This window comes from Hibiscus syriacus, unplaced genomic scaffold (genome assembly GCF_006381635.1).
Source record: "Hibiscus syriacus cultivar Baekdansim isolate YM2019G1 unplaced genomic scaffold, ASM638163v2 tig00001478_pilon, whole genome shotgun sequence".
NCBI classification, from domain to species: Eukaryota; Viridiplantae; Streptophyta; class Magnoliopsida; order Malvales; family Malvaceae; genus Hibiscus; species Hibiscus syriacus.
In genome coordinates, this window is record NW_024061874.1 from 1,502,065 (window position 1) to 1,521,788 (window position 19,724).

Below are 19,724 nucleotides of genomic sequence, written 5' to 3' on the forward strand. Positions count from 1 at the left end.
AAACATATACAAAAGGCTTATTAAAGTCACTTTCATATAAATAACCTATAAATCAGTAGTTTAGACATAAATCATTTTATACCAAATTAGAGTATTCGATTAAAGATTTACTTTCAATCGAATCAATCAAACCTGCACTTTTCACATTCAGCCCATAGCCCAATGTATACTAAATGAAAATACATGGTATGCCAGTCACATACGAGTATACACAATTTGCACTTTTAGTGCCACATAGAATGTATAAAGATACCATCAACACATATGTATCATTTACCCGAATAGGAATACTAGTACCATCAACACATATATGCCATATAATGTATCCTGAGAGTACGAAAGCACCATCAACACATATGTGTTGCGTAGTAATACTCTACCTTATGGCATGCCAATTATACCAAGACTTACAATATGCATATAGTGGATATTATATCAAAATCATATATCATTCATTTATCAAAAGTATCCATAGAAACACATATATCAAAATATCGTATAATAATGCATTGAGTAGTTCGTACTCGAAATGATTCAAATACCATTTAGCATGAAAATATATATCATAATGCGATTCAAATCTTTTTTGTTTCCAAACCAATCGAGGTTGAATCATCGCAAGTCTTCCTCATATCATAGCACCTGGTATACTTTACTATCAAACCTTTATCAGTGATTCAAGATTCACTCCTTCACTTTTTCTTTAGTTTTAAGTTCGCTTCATTCTTGGATTTGGTCACGATCTACACGAACATTATTAACAAAACACAAATTTCAAAATATATGTTAGTATATTACTAACATAGTAAATTCCTAAAAAAAATTCGGTACTTATTCAATAATAATTCCATTTCCTAAGATCAATGTCTACCTTAACATTTCAAAATACAACATCAATTCTCACAATATTCAACTCAATGAATAATTCACATAATTATTTCCAATTTCACCACTTAATCATCAAAATGAAATCTTTTAGAATTTATCTTAATATTTCAAAAATATTCAAAAAGGTCCCTGACCATTTAACTTCAAATTCAAACATCTAATAACAATTTCAAGCATTCTAAATCAACTCCAATCAATTTCCATATCAACTCCTTAATTTCTACACTTTACAATTTGTTCCTTTAACCTTTACATACTTCCAAATTAGTCAAAACAACATTCTAAACCTTGTAGAATCATCTATTCATCATTTCTATCCTTAGTGTAAATTTTTCCCAATTTTTTCCTAATATTCTTGTCATGGTTGAATCTTATATGGTACATTAGACATGATTTCCAACTTGATTCAAGAATGAATTCAACCTCCAAACATCATTTACAAGCATTTACAATCAATCCCATATAAAATTCAATTCAAACTTAAATTTCCTACATGAACCCTAGCTTGGCTAAATATGAATTTAACCATTTCCAATGATTTCCAATCATCTTTAAAGCATGGAAATGATTCAACTACATCATAATAAAGTCTTAAAACACATCAAAACTTAATATCCCCTTCATCCACCGAATTCATTAATTTAGAGTTTCAAACATGGAAAGCATGAACAAATGGTATCAAATGATAGATAATTTCATGCTTTCATCCAAATTCATAATGAATTGGCTTGAAAATCAAAAATAAAATGTTTTCTTACCTTGTATGTAGCTCGCGAAAATGGATTATTTTGGGCAAAGAAGTCTTGAAAATTCTAATTAAAATATCTAAGCCATCTGCCCTTTTAATAATCAAAATGAATTAAAAATAATTTTAATATCAAATGATCATTTTGCCCTTAAAGAATATAATCCATAACTTGCCACATGTCACTTTATTCATCCAAAGGTCAAAAGTAAACCAACACATTGATTGTTTCCAACTTTGGCCTTAAACTTTTTCAAAATTACTATATTGCCATTTTCATCCAATTGTCCCGATTTAACATGGAAAATCAACTTAAATTCAATGATCCATATTAAATCTTACCATTTTAAGGCGATGAAATGGCATTATTAAACTTTCCTTATCATCCTTCAAAATATCTCAATTATTTGATTCAATCCGATTACTCGAATTTTTCATGAACTTTGATGCTTTATAGCCTTTAATACAAACTCTGTACAAAAAATCTAAACGACATAAAACTGTCATACATAAAAATGTCATTCTCAAGAAAAACTATTCACTTACGAGACTAAAATTCATAACATTTAAAAATTATAATCTAATCCCTAAATTTTTCTTGAGTTTATAATTTATCCCCTAAACTTTCAATTCACTAATTTTGGTCACTAGCCAAAATTTTGGGGTATTACAGTAACATCCCAAAAAAATTAAAAAATCTTAGGGGTTTTTTTTTTTTACTAAAATTGGGTTTCCTTTTAAAAATTAAAATATATGGTTCGCAGAAGTTGCCACTAATCTTTGTTTAGGTCAAAAAAAATATTTTGTTATTTTAATAAAAATATAATTTCAAAAATTATTAAAACAAATTTTAGGTCTACTTTCTAAAAAATGAGTTGAAGATTTGATTACATGTGGGGAAGTGTTAGCACCCCCAGAACTCCCGAAAATCGATACCTAGTCGATTAATTAATGTATTTGCAATGGAATTTATGAATTCCAACTTAATTTAATTAATGATCCTTTTTTAGTTAAATAAATACAATTTTATTTAACCAATTAAAGTTTTAGAGATAAAAGTTAACAATTTGTTGCATTTAACTAGAGAGAATTAACCACCTAATATAAGGTAGAATGACATAATATGAAGTAGGATGACATACATCTCTTTTCCAACTAAAGCAGTGAATTGTCCATAATTTTTCTCAAAACTTTGAAGTTAAATTAACAACACTATACCATTTCAAACCAGAGGGAAACACTGCCTAATATAAGGTAGAACGACAATTTCCCTTTTTGGAAAGAAATAAGAATTGTCATAATCGAACGTTGTATTTATTTACCTAAGGTTATGCAACAAACAAATACTATTTAATATTATTGAGCCTTTAAGATTGACAGGGAATGTTCAAATATTTATAAATACTGAGTCTAAATCATCGAATAGGATTGAGTGACTCATCCTCGTTAGATCTAAATACAAGAGCATTTCCCTTTCTACCCTCTTAATTAATTCTAAGATATCATTATTTTTTAATGGTTCTAATGGTGGGTACTTTTTCATTTTAAATTATCGAATTGAACTACATAGGTGGATTAGGATAACTCTCTTCGTTAATTTAAAATAAACAAGCATTGTCTTTTAATTTATTATGGAAAGAGGTTGAGTGATATGGATGAGGATATCATGCTTATCAGTACAAAATGTCATACAATCAATATATTTCATGAAATTAGGCAATTTAATTATGAAATTAAAAAAATAATCATGCTCGAATTAAGACACAAATTAATTAATCATGATGGTTTATAAATATCACCAAAATTAAGTAATCATGGATTATTTAAAAAAAAAGTAACAAATTGATCAAAGTAATCAATAACTAGTCATGCATGAAATTAAAACATTACACAAACATAAAAAACATGGAAAATATCAAATTAATAACTAATAATAAAAAAATAATTAAAATTAGAAAAGGGATTTACTTGCATTAAAATGAAAGATTATATGGACTAAATTGCAAATTAAAAGGCATAATTTTAGGATTTAAGTACTAAATTGCAAGTTCCTAAGCTTCATAAGAACACATCACGAAATATCCCATATCCCCTAAAAAACATGTGGTTCAACTGACTCCCAAATCGAAACGGTTCACTAGAACTGACCCTATAAAAGACCCCCAAGACTAGTTTTTTACCATTTGTGTCATTCTCTCAAAAATTAGAGCCCTAAATGCTCTCAACTCCTTCAAGCCCTCAACTATGATAGTTACACTGACCACCATCCACGATGGGTTAAATTCTAAAAGTTAGCCTATTTGAACCCTCTCTCATTCCTAAACATGAATATGCTCTTCAATCAACCAAAAACAACCACGTAGACACAGATCTAATAAAAAATCTTCAGGTTTTACCTCATTGATACATGCATCACAAGCCTCATATCAAAAGAAGATGGGCAAATGCTTCCAATTGATCCACACGACCAAGCCTTGAAAAACAAGATCAGAATAATAGCATACTTGCGATGACTTTTTGAAAGGTATTCTGGTGTTATTTGAATCTAATATGTGTCTACTATAACTACGACCAATTGTCTCTTAGTTTTCCAACGGTTCTTGAATCGCATCAATCTGATATCAAAAACTCAAGATACGCTCATTTTAGTGAAGACACAACATGCAAAAATTCTTATACGGTATTAATACGAGATTTTGTAAATATTACGAATTTTCAATATTTTTACTGATTATTTGTAATATAATTTGTAATATAATATTTGATTTAAAACATTATTCTTAATTTATTATTAATATGAATTAGAAATAAAACATGTTTAGTTTATTGTTCATTAGTTGCTTAAGATTGTTAGAAGTCCTCTCTTATATAAAGGAGGCTCCATTCATCATTGTAAATCAGATTTGTTTAAATTAATACTACAACAAGAGTTTTTGTACAAGTGTCGATTTCATTGTGCCTTTGAAGCTTCTTTTCAAGTTCTTCATGAGAGAGATCTTTAGACTCCGATTTGCCTCTTCATTACGATTAGGAGGGTTGTTAGAGCCATTTATCGAGTTTCCCTTTTTATTGTGACTAGGAGGGTTCGATAGGACAATTATCCACCTATCTCAATCTTTCACAACTCCATCTTCTTCTTCTTCCATTCAAATTCTTCCACTTCCACAACGAGAAACATTTATTTATCTATTGATGCATCTCTATAAATTGGTATCAGATTTGGGATGATTCTTGGAGAGAATCAATTGGTTTTTCTTCATCCTGCACACTTACACATCTGAAAATGGTAAAAGACAAAAAAGTTGACTAGAAAATACGAAGCCTCTAGGATGCTATTGACCAACAAATGACAATACTTACTACTCTACAACAGCAAACAATGGCAATACAAAGACAAATGATCGGTCTTACCATTAAAAAACAACAAGTAAATATGAATTAGGAATTAAAATTAAAACATGTTTAGTTTATTACTATTTTATTCATTAGTTGCTTAGGACTGTTAGAATTCCTCTCATATATATAAAGGAGGCTTCATTCATCATTGTAAAAATGATTTCTTTGAATTAATACTACACCAAGATTTTTTTTCAATTGTCAATTGCCTTGTGCCTTCGAAGCTTCTTTTTCAATAAGTTCTTTTCAAGTTCTTCATGAGAGAGATCTTCACACTCTGGTTTGCCTCTTCATTGTGATTAGGATGGCGGGTTAGAGCTATCTATCGAGTTTGCCTTTTTATTATGACTAGGAGAGTTCGATAGGATAATTATCCATCTATCTCCATCTTTCACAACTCTATAATCTTCTTTTTCTATTCAAATCCTTTCACTTCCACAACGAGTAACATTCATTTATCCACTGTCGCATCTCTATCACTCTTTCCCCGACAACCTTTGACCTCCCATGACGACAAACTCAACCAATATAAGTACTCATTGTCCTCGTTTTCTTTTATATTTTTATGAGAGCTTCTTGGTTCAAAAATCTTTTGACCCTTTTCCTACCTTTTATTTTTTTTTTTACAAGTTTTATAGGGCTCGAGTGGTTTCCTTTCTCAATCGGAGAAGTGTGACCCCCTAAGATCGTGGTGACTTGAGGCTTTGTCTCCTCTTTGTTTTGTTTAATTTTTTCTATTATTGTGATTCGATTTATTCTTGGTTACCTTTTGGTTTTGAGATTCAATCACTATTGGGATTAGGGTTTTGATTGTTGTCTTGGTTCGATTTGATTTTTTTTCCTTATTACACGATGTGGTTGATTTCGCATGTTTGGAAAGATTCTCCAAATTTCCTTACTATAATTGCGGCCAAAAATTGGTGATGACACTCCGATTAGTGCGTAATTTGTGTTTGAGGTTGTTTCCACTCGTGTGCGGCCTTCACACACAGGTCACTGACCGATTAGTGACCTTTGGGATATCAAAATTTGTTTCTACTTATTAGATCGAAATGCCTGATGCAACGACTCTCATACAGTTGTGCTAAAATGAAAGCCCTTTAGGGCTTGAAAACCCTTTTTTCTCTATGATCTAAACTGTTAATCATGCCTTGATCCAAGGGTTTCCATCTATGTAATGATCGAAATGCATGATCTAAACCCTAATTGGTTTGGGCTTATACATGTAGGCTTTATTTGATGGAATCCCATCGGGCTTGCTTGTTGGGTCAGACTTGCATGCTTGGTTGGGCCTCTTAAACCTTTGTTGGACCTTGGACAATCGGGCTTGGTAACTTGCTCCATAACTCAGTGAGCTTGTTCGTTGGACTTCTAAATTTGGACCCTAGTTGGGCCTTTGGACTGGACTTCTTCTTAACCTATTTAATTAGACTACTCTTGGATCTAAAAAATAAAAACAAGAATAATATTAACACGAATAATAAATATATAATAGTATATAATATATATTTTTAAAATTATAACATATTTTAAAAAATTTATATATATACTATATATATAAATATAATATATATAATATACATCTTTTTTAAAATAATATATACTACATATATATAATATACTATATAATATTATATATATATATCTTTTTAAAAGATATATATATATATATATATATATTGTAATATATAATATATAAATATTATAATATATATTATACTATAATAAATATATAATATAACAATATTAAAAATTTAAATCAATCTCTGGATGAAAATAGGTGTCTACAGATGTCCTTTTTTGTCTATTATCGTGTAACAAAAATACAACAAGGATAAAAAGACCACGATTTTCGTCTGATTTTCAAAATAGACGGATTTCGAAAGGAAGCTTGCTCTTCTGATGTCGAAGCATTTAGCCCTTCCTAAAGAATTAGATAGACTTCGAGTGACCCCTCCTCGAGTTAAGTCATGTGAAGACTTGTTCATTGTGTTGGGTAGATTTAAAGATCCTTCATCATGAAGTTCAAATCTGACTCAAAGTTATAGATGATTATTCTTTAAGTCTAATATCTCTCGTTGTGGAGTTAAAACTTGACTTAAAAACTTGTGAATCCAATAGCTCCTCGTTGTTGAGTTAAGCTATGGTGTGAATTAGATCAAAATTTGGCTTGAAAGTCTTGACTAGAATCTAGCTCCTCATCACTGATTTTAGTTAGATTGCGATCGATTTTGAGTATGCTCTCAAGTTAAGTATCCTTCATTGTGAAGTTGAAACTTTGCTTGAAAATTTTAACTGGAAACTAGCTAATCGTTGCTGAGTTTAGCTAGATTGCAGTCTATTTGGAAATGCTTTTGCACCTAGTATCCTTCACCATGAAGTTGAAATTTGTTTCGAAAAACTTAACTAGAAGATAGCTCTTCGCTATTGAGATTAGCTAAATTGTAGTCAAATTTGAATGTGTTCTTAGATCAAGTATCCTCCATCATGAATTTAAAACGTGGCTTGAAAGTTTTATCTAAAAACTATCTCCTTAATTTTGAGTTTCGCTAGAGTGCAGACGACTCCTCTATTACGAGCTGATTTGATTTTGGAATTGCTTTTGAGCTCAAATATCATTCATCGTGAAGTTGGAATTTGGCCTGAAATTTTTGACTGAAAGCTAGCTCCTCGTCGTGAGTTTATTTATATTTCAGATGAATCTAATTTTTCTTTTGAATCCAATATCCTCCACTATGAAGTTGAAATTATCTCCGAGAATCATAACTAGAATATAGATCCTCGCTACTAAGTTTAGCTAAATTGTATTTGAATTTGAATATGTTTTTTACTTAAGTATCCTTCGTCGTGAATTTAAAACTTAACTCGAAAGATTTAAATTGAAACTAGCTCATCAATGTTGAGTTAAACTAGAATGCATTCCATTTGGTTATGCTTCTGAATCCAATATTCTTCGTTGTGAAGTTAAAATTGGCTTCAAAGAAACTTGATTAGAAGATAGCTCCTCTATGCTAAGTTTAGCAAGATTACAGTCAATTCTAGATATGTCTTTAGGTCAAGTATCGTTTTTCGTGAAGTTGAAACTTGAATCTAAAACTACAAGAAAATATGTACACATGTGTAAAATGATGAATGAATTCTCTTAGGTATGCCTAAGATGTATACAAAATTTTATCATTTTTTGATCTTCTATAAGAAGCCTCATTCTTCTACTATTGGCCATGATCTCATCATTCTCTACAAACACTCTTGAGTAACGCAACCATGAATTTATTGTAGGTCACAATGTTAAATAAGGAGTATTAATGCTCAATCTTGTGTTGAGGATTTAATCAAAATGGAAAACAAGATTACATCATAACCCTTCGAGCTTATATAGATTTTGCACTTAGCTAATGTCAACTTCGGAATAGAACCTTTTATACAATAATACACAATGATCTCTTTTCAAGGTGAATAGATTATTCATACTTAATTTCAGTACAAGATGCGATGAAAAATTGGACTTTTAAAAAAAGAGATTATTTCTTATTTATATGAGTGGAAAGAGTTCATTGGCAAGTACAAGGCAAACATTTTGGAAAAAGAAAGAAATAAGGAGCAAATCGATGCCCCAGATATCAATGGTATGGAATCTTTTGAACTGACATACCCTCAAATGGCTCGTGCATAGCTTCTGTTAGCAGGACCTCGAAGGTTGTGATAATGTGCGAAGTGTGTGAAATTCTTCCAAATTATCAAGTCTCCTCAGATGTCATATCCAGTTTCAATCTGATGATGTCGTCTTGACTCATGATATTCCTGTGTGTGAATCCTAAATTGTTATTCAAGTCATCATTTACGAGTTTTAAACTTGAGACCTTATTTGGTTTCAAGATACCCTTTATGGGTTTTCATCTTGAACCATCCTTTATTATTTTCTTTCATTTTTCCAAACCATGCATTAAAGTTTTAGAAAACTTTGAAAATAAAAGAAACTTTTTAGGAACGTAATATATGTCATTGTTCGCGGTTATGAAAGAAAGGGATATATAGACTCAAACAAGTGTTTAAGGGTGATTGAACCAAGGATCAATGCATTCATTCTTCTTTTGCTTAAATCTACTTCATCGTGATTTTTCGATCCTTCTAGACTACCTACTTATGGGTTTTCACCCTAGAGGTCATCTTCTTTGACAATCTGGATCTTTGAACCAACTTCAGTCGATCAACATTATGGTTTGAGATCACTTCATTCATGGGAATCTTTGCATATGACCCTTTTTGTCTTCTTTGGTTATCGAATGCGAGACCTCAATATCTCTTATCCTTATTGATTTGATTTGAATCTTCATACTATATTTGATCAACCTTGCAATGCTTTATTATTGATTATCTTCATTCGTGTGAGAAGATTTTCCTTGGCCTTGCCCCCAGTGTAAAGAGTGATCCTTGGTTAGGGTAAAATCCAAAGCAAAAGTATTTCAGGATCAAACGTGGACATCAATGGATTTTTTCTTCTCGTGAAGGGATAATGAAACAATTTCGTTAATCATTTCATACAAAAAAAAAAGTCTTTTTGAAAGAGGTATCCCAAATGGATAAATATTCAGAATTAATCTTATATTAAAAAAAATTAATTAATGCATCATGATTTTATTTTTTTACCATAATTACTCGAGCTTTTCCTCATAAGTTTAATGTGAGATGCCCCATCTTTTCTTTTTGTTTGCTATCGTAGAATAATAGATTTATCGTAGGTCACTTGAAACCAATCTCCAGATCAGATTCATTATCATCCATACCATCAATATCTAAAGACTTAAAGAAAAAACAAGGGAAAAATATATATACATGCGAGAGAAACTATCTCACATAAAAAATAGAAACAAATAATTCATGTATATACACAAATAATTAAGACAATGAATGGAAAAGATGTTTGCCAAATAAAAATGTGGAATTCATTTTTTATTGAAAGTAAATATAAATATTTTATTTCACCTAACAAAAGATCACCTATGTCTCCTGGTATGAGCAAATAGGGAGAGTTTGAGTATTATCGTGAAAAAGATTTGGAAATAGTATGTAGCTCTTCAGCAGCATGAACCCAATGGTTATGCAAGATTACCATATTTGTCAACCTTTTCAGCGCAATATTCTGTTATTGAGTTAACATTTGCTTCTCGTGATTGGGTAACTCTGAATCGTTGAAATGAATGTGGTTTTATCTTGTAAGCCTTTGGACAATCCTTTTGAAAGAGAGACAATTTTTGATGGAATATACCAGGATGCCATCATGATATTCACATAGAGCAACTTTATCGTATCACTTAGGATATGGTAGCTTTAAAGGATCCACGAGATATGGGGATACTATGTGTGTATCATAGAGTTGTTTAAAAAGCTCATGATACATCATTGGGGTTAGATCAAATTTTTCTTGTTCTCTTTATCTTTTTGGCTCCCTTGAGTCTTGCCTAGGGATTGATGATGAGACTGTGGTTGACTTTGATTGAGAGACATTGACACCCTTTCTAGAACCATATCCGTTCACATTATTGACCTCTTCTTCATTATTCTTTGTGGGTGGCCTCCTGTGGGATTCACTTCCCTCGATTTTCCTTTCCTTTATAGCTATTTCTATCATCTCCTCAGCCATGACTACAACGACAAAACTACTAGAAGTTATTGCAAATAAATACCTGAAGTATGGAGTTTTATAGGTATGTACAAAGAGTTTCCTTGTTTCTTTGTCATCCAACAAGGGATGAACTTGTACGATTATGTTTCCAGCATTGTTTGTACTGCTTAAAACTTTCATTAGGCTTCTTCATAGTTTGCAATAAGAAATAGTCGGGTCTCATGTCATTCACGTGTTTACACTGTTCCAGAAAAGATTTGTCTAGATTCTTCCATGACTTAATATATGCTCTACTCATATGATTATACCAAAGGATAGTTGATCCTGTCAGGCTTTCCTGAAAATAATGGATCAGAAGTTAGTCATTTTCCACATGTCGAGTCATCTTTCGACAGAACATATTGATGTGAATCGAAGGGAAATTGTTCTCGTCAAATTTCTCGAAGTCTAGGACCTTGAACTTAGAGGAAAAAATTAAATCTAGAATCAAACTTAACTCCAAAACGTCAACCCATACAGATGGTCTTCTCCATGTACCACCTTCATCTATTCCTCTAGTTGTTTTATTTTGTTTTCTATTTTCTATGATTTATCCTCCTCATCCATGTCTGTGACATGGTAGTCTTTGGGGCTATTATGAGGTTTCGTCGTTTCAGTTTGCCCCTTTGTAGAAGAAGAATTTCCCTAATATCAATGGAAATTTCCAAGTGTCATCATCAACTTTGGCAGTGGTGACGCCACTACTTCTTCTGAACCTTCCAACCCTGGGATGTTTGCGAGGTTCAACCCTGTCAGTCTTGCCACGATTTGGTCAACCAGAGTAGTCTGGTTTTTCGAGATGGAATCTATGGTGGTTTTGTGATTCTCTTTCATCTCTTTCTGCAACTCGGCAAAGTTATCTTTGATTTCCTTTAGCATGGCTTCCATTTTCTTTGCTTTAAAGCAAGTGTTGTAAGGATGTGTAATGGTATCAGGTAGTATCTTTTTCTTTTACACAACCTTATGTTTTTTTTAATTTATCTTTTTAATATGCATGCATTTTATAATGCAAAAACATATAAATAAAGTTAATTTAATGCATTACGAGATGAATGCAATATGTAATGCAATAAAAGCCATTGATCCAAATAATATCGCAATCATAGAACAATTTTCATTTAAAAGAAGAGTCTCAAATATAAAAAATAGTTCAATTACAAATATGATCTGGTCCTTTCATTCATCAGCCAAATGATTCTTCTTCCATAGTCCAAGGTAATATCAATATGAGTTTAGATAACTTCAGTGAATAACCCTTAAGTATGTCGATCAATATTGAGCTTGCCTTTGTAGAAAGAACTCCTCATGTTCTAAATAAATATGGTTGCTACTGAAATGAGTCTTATTTGACACATCTAACACAAAATCTAGTGGTAGACTATCTTTATGCTCATGTTGTATTGCTTCTGACCAAGAACACCCCTCTGAATACGAAACTAGATGCGTTTGAGATCTTGATTCATTTGTGAAAACTTTATAATTTGATGGAATACTCGTGGATCAACACCTCTTATAGTATGATAATATAATGCAATGAACAAAATATCAAAGAAAGCAAAAAAGAAATTATGTCAATAAAATAAGTAATATAAAATAAAACCAGTAAATCCTACCTCGTATGTTATTTACCATTTCATGATAAAGATAAAATCCTACCCCTGCTTTGTTTGGAAAAATAAACCTTTACATGATTTCTAGTTTGCATGTTTTTTATTGTAAAAAATAAAACGAAAAAGTAAGGGTTAAAGTTAATTTCTCCTTTGTGTATACATATTCGAAAATTTCCTATGGTTTTGGCGTGGTTTTGATCTGGGTAGATTTTTATGGTTTATTAAATGCATGGTTTTGGCTCTAAGGTTAAAAGGCACTCAAATTATCTATCTTAAAGATCAGATAATTGTTATTACTAAGATATTTGTTTGTTGCACAACCTCTAGGGAATTAAATACAATGTTTGATTATTGAATTACAATATTTCTTATTTCTTTCGAAGAATGAGAAAATCATTGTTATACTTTATATTATATGATTTTTTCCTCGGTTTTAAATGTTGAGGTGTTGTCAGTTTAACCTAAACAAATTTAGAATAAATATTGGTAATTCACCTCTTTAGTTGGAAAAGGGAATGATCTCATCCTACTTTATATTATGTGACTAACTTTCTCAAATTAAATGCAACGAATTGTTAACTTTTTCTCTCTAGAATTTTAATCAGTTAACTAATGTTGTATTTATTCAACTTAAAAGGGGATCATTAATTAAATTAAAATTGAATTTTTAATTTTCCTTTGTAAAGAAAACAATTATTCGATTGGGTACTAATTCTTTTTAGCATTGTTAGTGTTAATCCTTCCCCACACGTAATCGACTCTCGGTCTCATTTTTCTGGAAAGTATACCAAAAGCTGTTTTAATAATTTTTTAGTTAAAATTTTATTTAAATAACAAAATATTTTTGGGTGTTCCAATCATACCATAAACAAAGATTGGTGGCAACTCTTCGAACCATATTTTTTTCAATTTTTAAAGGAAAACCCAATTTAAGTCAAAACGAAACCTAAAATTGTTTTTTTTTTTCAATTTTTTGGGACGTTATGATAAAGCGCATACTTGAAAATAGTCTTTAGAAAAGAGATTTTCAAAAATTTCTTTTAAAAGACAATTTTATAAGTGTTCAATTATACTTAACCCCAAATGATCAATGATGACTTAATATTCTTATTCCAAATCAAGGTTTTCAAAGAAATCTAAATTTATTAAGTTTTTAAAACAAAGTAAAATCGTGAAACTTAAAATCCATTTCCACCGATGATTTAGCATAGTTGGCAGCTAGGGGTGTAAATGAATCGAGCTTTAACGAATAAAGTTATATTCAAGTTCATTTATTTATTTTTGAAAGTGTTCATATTCAGTTCATTTCCTTTAAAATTTTAATATTGTGTTCGTGTTCGTTTGTTTATTGTTCGTGAACATGTTCATTTAATATTCATAAATGTATATGTTTATGTTCAAAAGCGTGTTCATTTAATATTCACGAACATGTTCGTTTATGGTTCATTTAGTGTTTGTTTAGTGTTCATCTATCGTTCGTTTATATGTTCAATTTTTAATTTTTCCCTTCCATTTGTAATCTAAAGGAAAATGGTAAAATTTTGCCACTAGTACTTAAATTCATTGAAATTTACAGTTTCAATTTCAAATTTTATCATGTGTTAAATTTAGTCCTTTCCTTCACCAATATTTAAAATATAAAAGAGAATAAAAGGAAAAATATAAAATGGTAAATAAGCTTGTCCATGAACATAAATGAATGAGTTAGTAAACGAGCTCAAAAATGAGCTTATAAATGAGGTCATAAACGAGCTCAAAACGAGCTTATAAATGAGGTCATAAATGAAAATAAATAATTTTGTTCATAGTCGTTTATTTAACTTAACAAATGAACATAAACAACCATTCTACAAACAGTTAGTGAACAATTCACCGAACGTTTACGTTGATTTACTTGGCACACCATGTGATTTAGGCATGCACAATTTATTGATTCTGCCACACCCTTGGAGATTCCAACTCTAGAGTGTGCGGCCTTATTCTCCTCGGAACACTTCTTAGATGGTTTGGAGGCTAAGTAAGCCTAAAAACACTAAGTAATAAAACTTAGTAAGAACACGGAAGCACAAAGAACTAGAAAGAAGATGGCTCTCAAAGAACTAGAAGAGAGAATTGAGTGAATGTTGTGTATTACTCAAAGTGAAGTAATAATGAAGTGTGTACATATGAGGTGGGGAGGCCTCTATTTATAGTTAAATCCCCTTACAATGGATGGCTGAGATTAGCCCTATTAATTATAAATCTTTATGCTTAAGGAAACTCCATCAATCACCATCTAATCAAATCCTCTTTTTAAAGGAATATACCCAAGTTACCACTCTTATGACATCAATTAGTTTGATTCTTTCCTTGGATGGGCGTTTACACTTGGTATGGTAAGTTTCCTCCACAATATCCTTTGATTTGTTATCTCTTTCCATATTTGTGATGCCTATGTGGACATAATATGATAATATGCCATTTTCCTTGTTTGTGCGATCACTGAGAAAGGATTCAGGGTCTTTAGCACTCTTCATGTTTTGGGCCAAGCCTGAATGAGTGGCCACACCCAATATGTCATTAAGAACCTCTATCACATACTTTAGCACACATGTTTCAGGTTTGGTCTTGCATGGTGTGATAATCTCCCCCATCGAATCTAGCGATGCCCTTATCGCTACATCAGACTATACTCGGACTTGACCACTTGAATCTCACTCAACTCTTTGGCTTGTTGCGGTTCCCCCATGTGAACTACTCACATTTTCTTTTTTCACCATGTAACACTATAATCTATTGTCCCCATGTGTGTACCTCGATTATAGGAACCTTTTCCTACTCGTCTAGATTTTCCTCAATACGGACCCCCTTTATCCTTAAACAAAGGCTTGGATGACCCCTTAGGTTGAACTCTCATACTTTTCGGCATCCTCGACGTTCTCTCTTGAACTCTGAAAGGTCTCATATGTCCCTCCGAACATTTTCCCCTTTAACCTGATGGTTAGGTCTCTCCCAGCCTACAATCATCAAAGATGGAAAATTATACTTAACAACAAAAGAGTTGTGTTCTAGATGTACCTCTTTTCTATCAGGCAGATTCACCAAAAAATGCATAAGCACTCCCTTTCCCACAGATTTTGGTGCCCCATGCATTAGTGCCTCCTCCATGAAGCTCAGTGATCCTTGCATCGACACTTCCTCCTTGAAGTTTGATTCCCTTATTACATCAGTTCTTCTCCCTTAAACTTTGGTTCCTTTACCACCTCACTCATTGGTTGTTATATTATGTCCCTCGAAAATCAAGTCTATTTTCCCTTCCTCAGTTGTGCCCCCGCCAATTGCCTCCAAAATGGTGATTTCCTCTCTCAGAACATCTTTATCAAATTGGATGCCCGACAATACTTTGTCCGCTTTTTACCTTTGTCTTGAGACATTGGCACAGTGCATGGCCAATATGGATCAATGATGTGCATGGTGTCTTGGTGAAGAATGATAAGAGCTTGAATTGTTTCAAGGAAACTTAACTCGAAAACAAAATCAAAGTCATCTAATGAAAATACCTTGAAATTTTCCTTGCCCTTCCACTCGCCAATTCAAAGCTCTACCATCCTCGTTACCACATTAATGGGCTATTCCTTAGAGTTGACAGTCTTTATGTAACCATTCACCTTATCCACTTTGAGACCAAGATTCTACGTAGCTCCCTTGGACATAAATAGATCGGTTACCCCAGGGTCCACTAGAACACTCTTCGCTTGTCCCGTAATATTGATTTCCATGTACATCAACCCTTTCTATCTTTGGACTCCAATTCACCTTAACAAAACCATGATCATCGTGCCAAGACTCATGGCCTCCTTGCCTTTGGACTCATCCTCTCCCTTAGAAATCTTGGCTCGATCATCACAATCTTGCAACCTTTGTGACTCATCCTCTCCTTGATGGCACTTTGGTTGCTCCACTTCTACCTTCGACTTGCTAGCGTAGAGGCTTGCAATTGTGCCAAGTGTAGCTACTTCCTTTTTTTGCTCATTTTTTGACTCAAAATGGAGGCCACCCTACCATTCTTCAGGCAATCTCTTTCCATTTACTTGTCCCCATAAACGTAATATTTAATATGACATTTTGGTCTTAGTTCATGGAATATGTTGGCTCTTCCCTTTAGTGATTTCCCCTCACCACTTTGATGCTCTTCAGATTCATCCTTGGATGATTTCTTTCTATCTCTCCCACTATTTCCCTTGTCTTTCGGCTTTAAAATTTCAAATTTTGATATGGCTTCGACCGTATCTATTGCCTTCGAAAGATCTTTTACTTTCGTCCACAACACCTCTACGCTAGCTCATCGTAGTAGTCCACCTAAGAAGGTGTTAAATCCATTCTCTTCGCTCATGGTCGCGATTTACAACTTGATTTCCATTATTCGTCTCACATATTTTCATATTGGATCATCATGCTTAAGTTCTTCTGTCTTCTTTTGTGACTCTGATTCAGCATTCTCGAGGAAGATTGAATTCGGCCTTAAACGCACTCCACTTCCTAATGGAAATTCCCTCCGAGCATCTATGTCACCACCATGAAAGAGCATTTTAGTAAAATAATTTGAAGTAGCATTTACCTTAGTGAAGATATCCTTGACTCCCACGCCTCAAAAATATTACTCTATGCACCAAATAAAGTTCTCAACTTCATGTGTCAATTGTATCCCCTTGAACATGTTTAGCACTAGAACATCAATCATGGGTCTATCTGTGGGTCCTATTCCAAGCGCCCCATTCACCAGGGCCTCCCAATAACCAATCATCTCACTTTTCAACTCCTTCATCTGCTTCATTACCTCCACCCTCGTGGCCATGTACAAACTCTCAAGGCCCCTAGTTCACTCATCGAACGATGCACTCACCCTATCGATGAGTCCTTGGGTATCCCTCTTAAGTCATTTCTCCACATATTCCAACTTGCCCAAGCGAGATTTAGCTACCTTCAGTAATCTCTGAACTTTACTCAGCACTTTCCTTAGACATGACACTTCGGCTCTCACAGCATCACATTCTTCTATCTTCTTCTCCCCATAATCATCAATGAGCTCCTGAACATCCTCCATGACTTTGGGCTCGAAGCCTTCCAACTTGTCAAGTCTTTTCTATATGGATGCGACAACATCTCTTAATTTCCCTCGCTTCTTCTCTACAGTTGCAGGAGTCTCGACTCCCTCCAACACAATTGGGTCCTGTTCTTGGTTTTTTTGGTGCCATCCTTCCTAAAACTAGCTTGAAACGCTCGTTGTTGTCGTAATAAACTAGCTCTGATACCATTGGTCACGCCTTTGAAGATTCCAACTTTGGAGCACGCGGCCTTAGTCGCCTTGGAACACTTCTTAGACAGTTTGGCAGCTAAGTAAGCCTGAAAACACAAAGAACTAGAAAGGAGATGGCTCTCAAAGAACAATAAGAGAGAATTGAGTGAATGCTTTGTATTACTAAAAGTGAAGTTTGTAAAAATGAGGTGGTAAGACCTCTATTTATAGTTGAATCCCCTTACCATTTAATCAAATCCCCTTTTTAAGGAATATACCTAAGCTACCACTTTTTTTTCATAAAATACTCTAATTCTTTTCTTGGATGGGATTTCACACTTGATATGGTAAGATTCCTCCATAATCTCCTCTGATTTGTTGTCTCTTTCCATATTTATGTTGCCTATGTGGACACAATCTGATAAGATGCCACTTTCCTTGTTTGTGTGGTCAGTGTGAACAGATTCGGACTCTTTAGCGCTCTTCGTATTTTGGGCCAAGATTGATGGACTGGTAACGCCCAATATGCCCTTTAGAACATCTATCGCATACTCTAACGCACATGTTTCGAGCTTGATCTCACAGGGCATGACAATTCCTATTGCTGTAATTGAGTGATTCTGTACAGAGTAGTTCTACGTAATTCTTGATGTTTATCATTTAGAGAAAAAAAAACCTTTTAAAGTTTGTTTAAAGAGGAATTATAAATTTTGGAGAGTTGGTTATTTTAAAATGCTAGCATTTAAAACTATTTTATACGAATAAATAATAGTTTCGAAAAAATAGATTATTATAATTTTGTAAATTTAAAAAATAATCATAAACATTATATTAATAATGTAAAATATAAAAATTAAAATTAAAATTACATAATTGAATTTTTACACATACAATATAAAACTTACACTTCATAATCTTGTTTATTTTAATGTTATTTACCCTATTTAAGTTTTAGAATTTAAAAATTAAAATAGATAAGATTATGATGTCTAAATTTTATATATTATATGTAATTGTAGACACTCATTTTCGTCCCATTATATATATATATAGTTTAAAAACATTTTTAAAAACATATATATAATATATAGTTTTGAAAACATGTTTGAAAACATTTATATATTAAATAGTTTTTAAAACATTTTGAAAATAAATATAATATATAGTTTTTAAAACATTTTTAAAACTATATATATTATAATTTTTAAAACATTTTGAAAATAAATATAATATATAGTTTTTAAAACATTTTTGAAAATATATATATTATATAGTTTTTAAAACATTTTTGAAAATATATATATTATATAGTTTTTTAAACATTTTGAAAATATATATAGTTTTAAAAACATTTTTGAAATTTATATTATTTTGAAAATATTTTTTAGTTTTCGAAAACATTTTTTAAAAATATATATATTATATATAATTTTAAAATATTTTTGAGAATATATATTATATAGGTTTTTAGAAAATATTTTTATTTTATTATTATTATTACTATTTATTTCCTTTTTATTTTTTTAACTTTATTTATTTTTTTTTTTTCTTTCCAGGTCCAATGTTAAGGCTCGGGTCAAGGCCCAACTGAGCCTGCAAGCCTGGCCCAGCAAATACGCCTGGTGGGAGGTCTAAATGGGAATTAGGGTTTCACAAACCAGTAAGCACAACGCCGCATGGAGAGAACTCACGGGAACACAGTGTCAATCACACACATCAAACGTCGAAACGATCGGTCGGTTTTCCCGGGATGGTCGGTCAACCACAGAACGCAAGCCACAAACAGAACGACCCCAGAATATCCAGGATCGACCCCCAAAATAGTCAGAACCAACCCTTATCAGGGCTAAATAAATATATGAACGGCGAACAATCAACGGGGAAACGATCGAACGAACCCAGAATAAACAAACAAGAACAACCATTAATACACAGGCAACGGCCAACCGACCATCATCGAACAAAAAACAATTAGCCAAACAAACAAAACCAAACAACAACACAGTGAACCAGACCACCACGGTCGAACAAATCAAAGCCAAACCACAAATATCAACAGTAAACGAAACCCAAACAAAAACCAATCAAAGCTATAAAAACCCGACAATAATACCAACCAAAAATCGAAGCACCAACCACAAAGCAAAA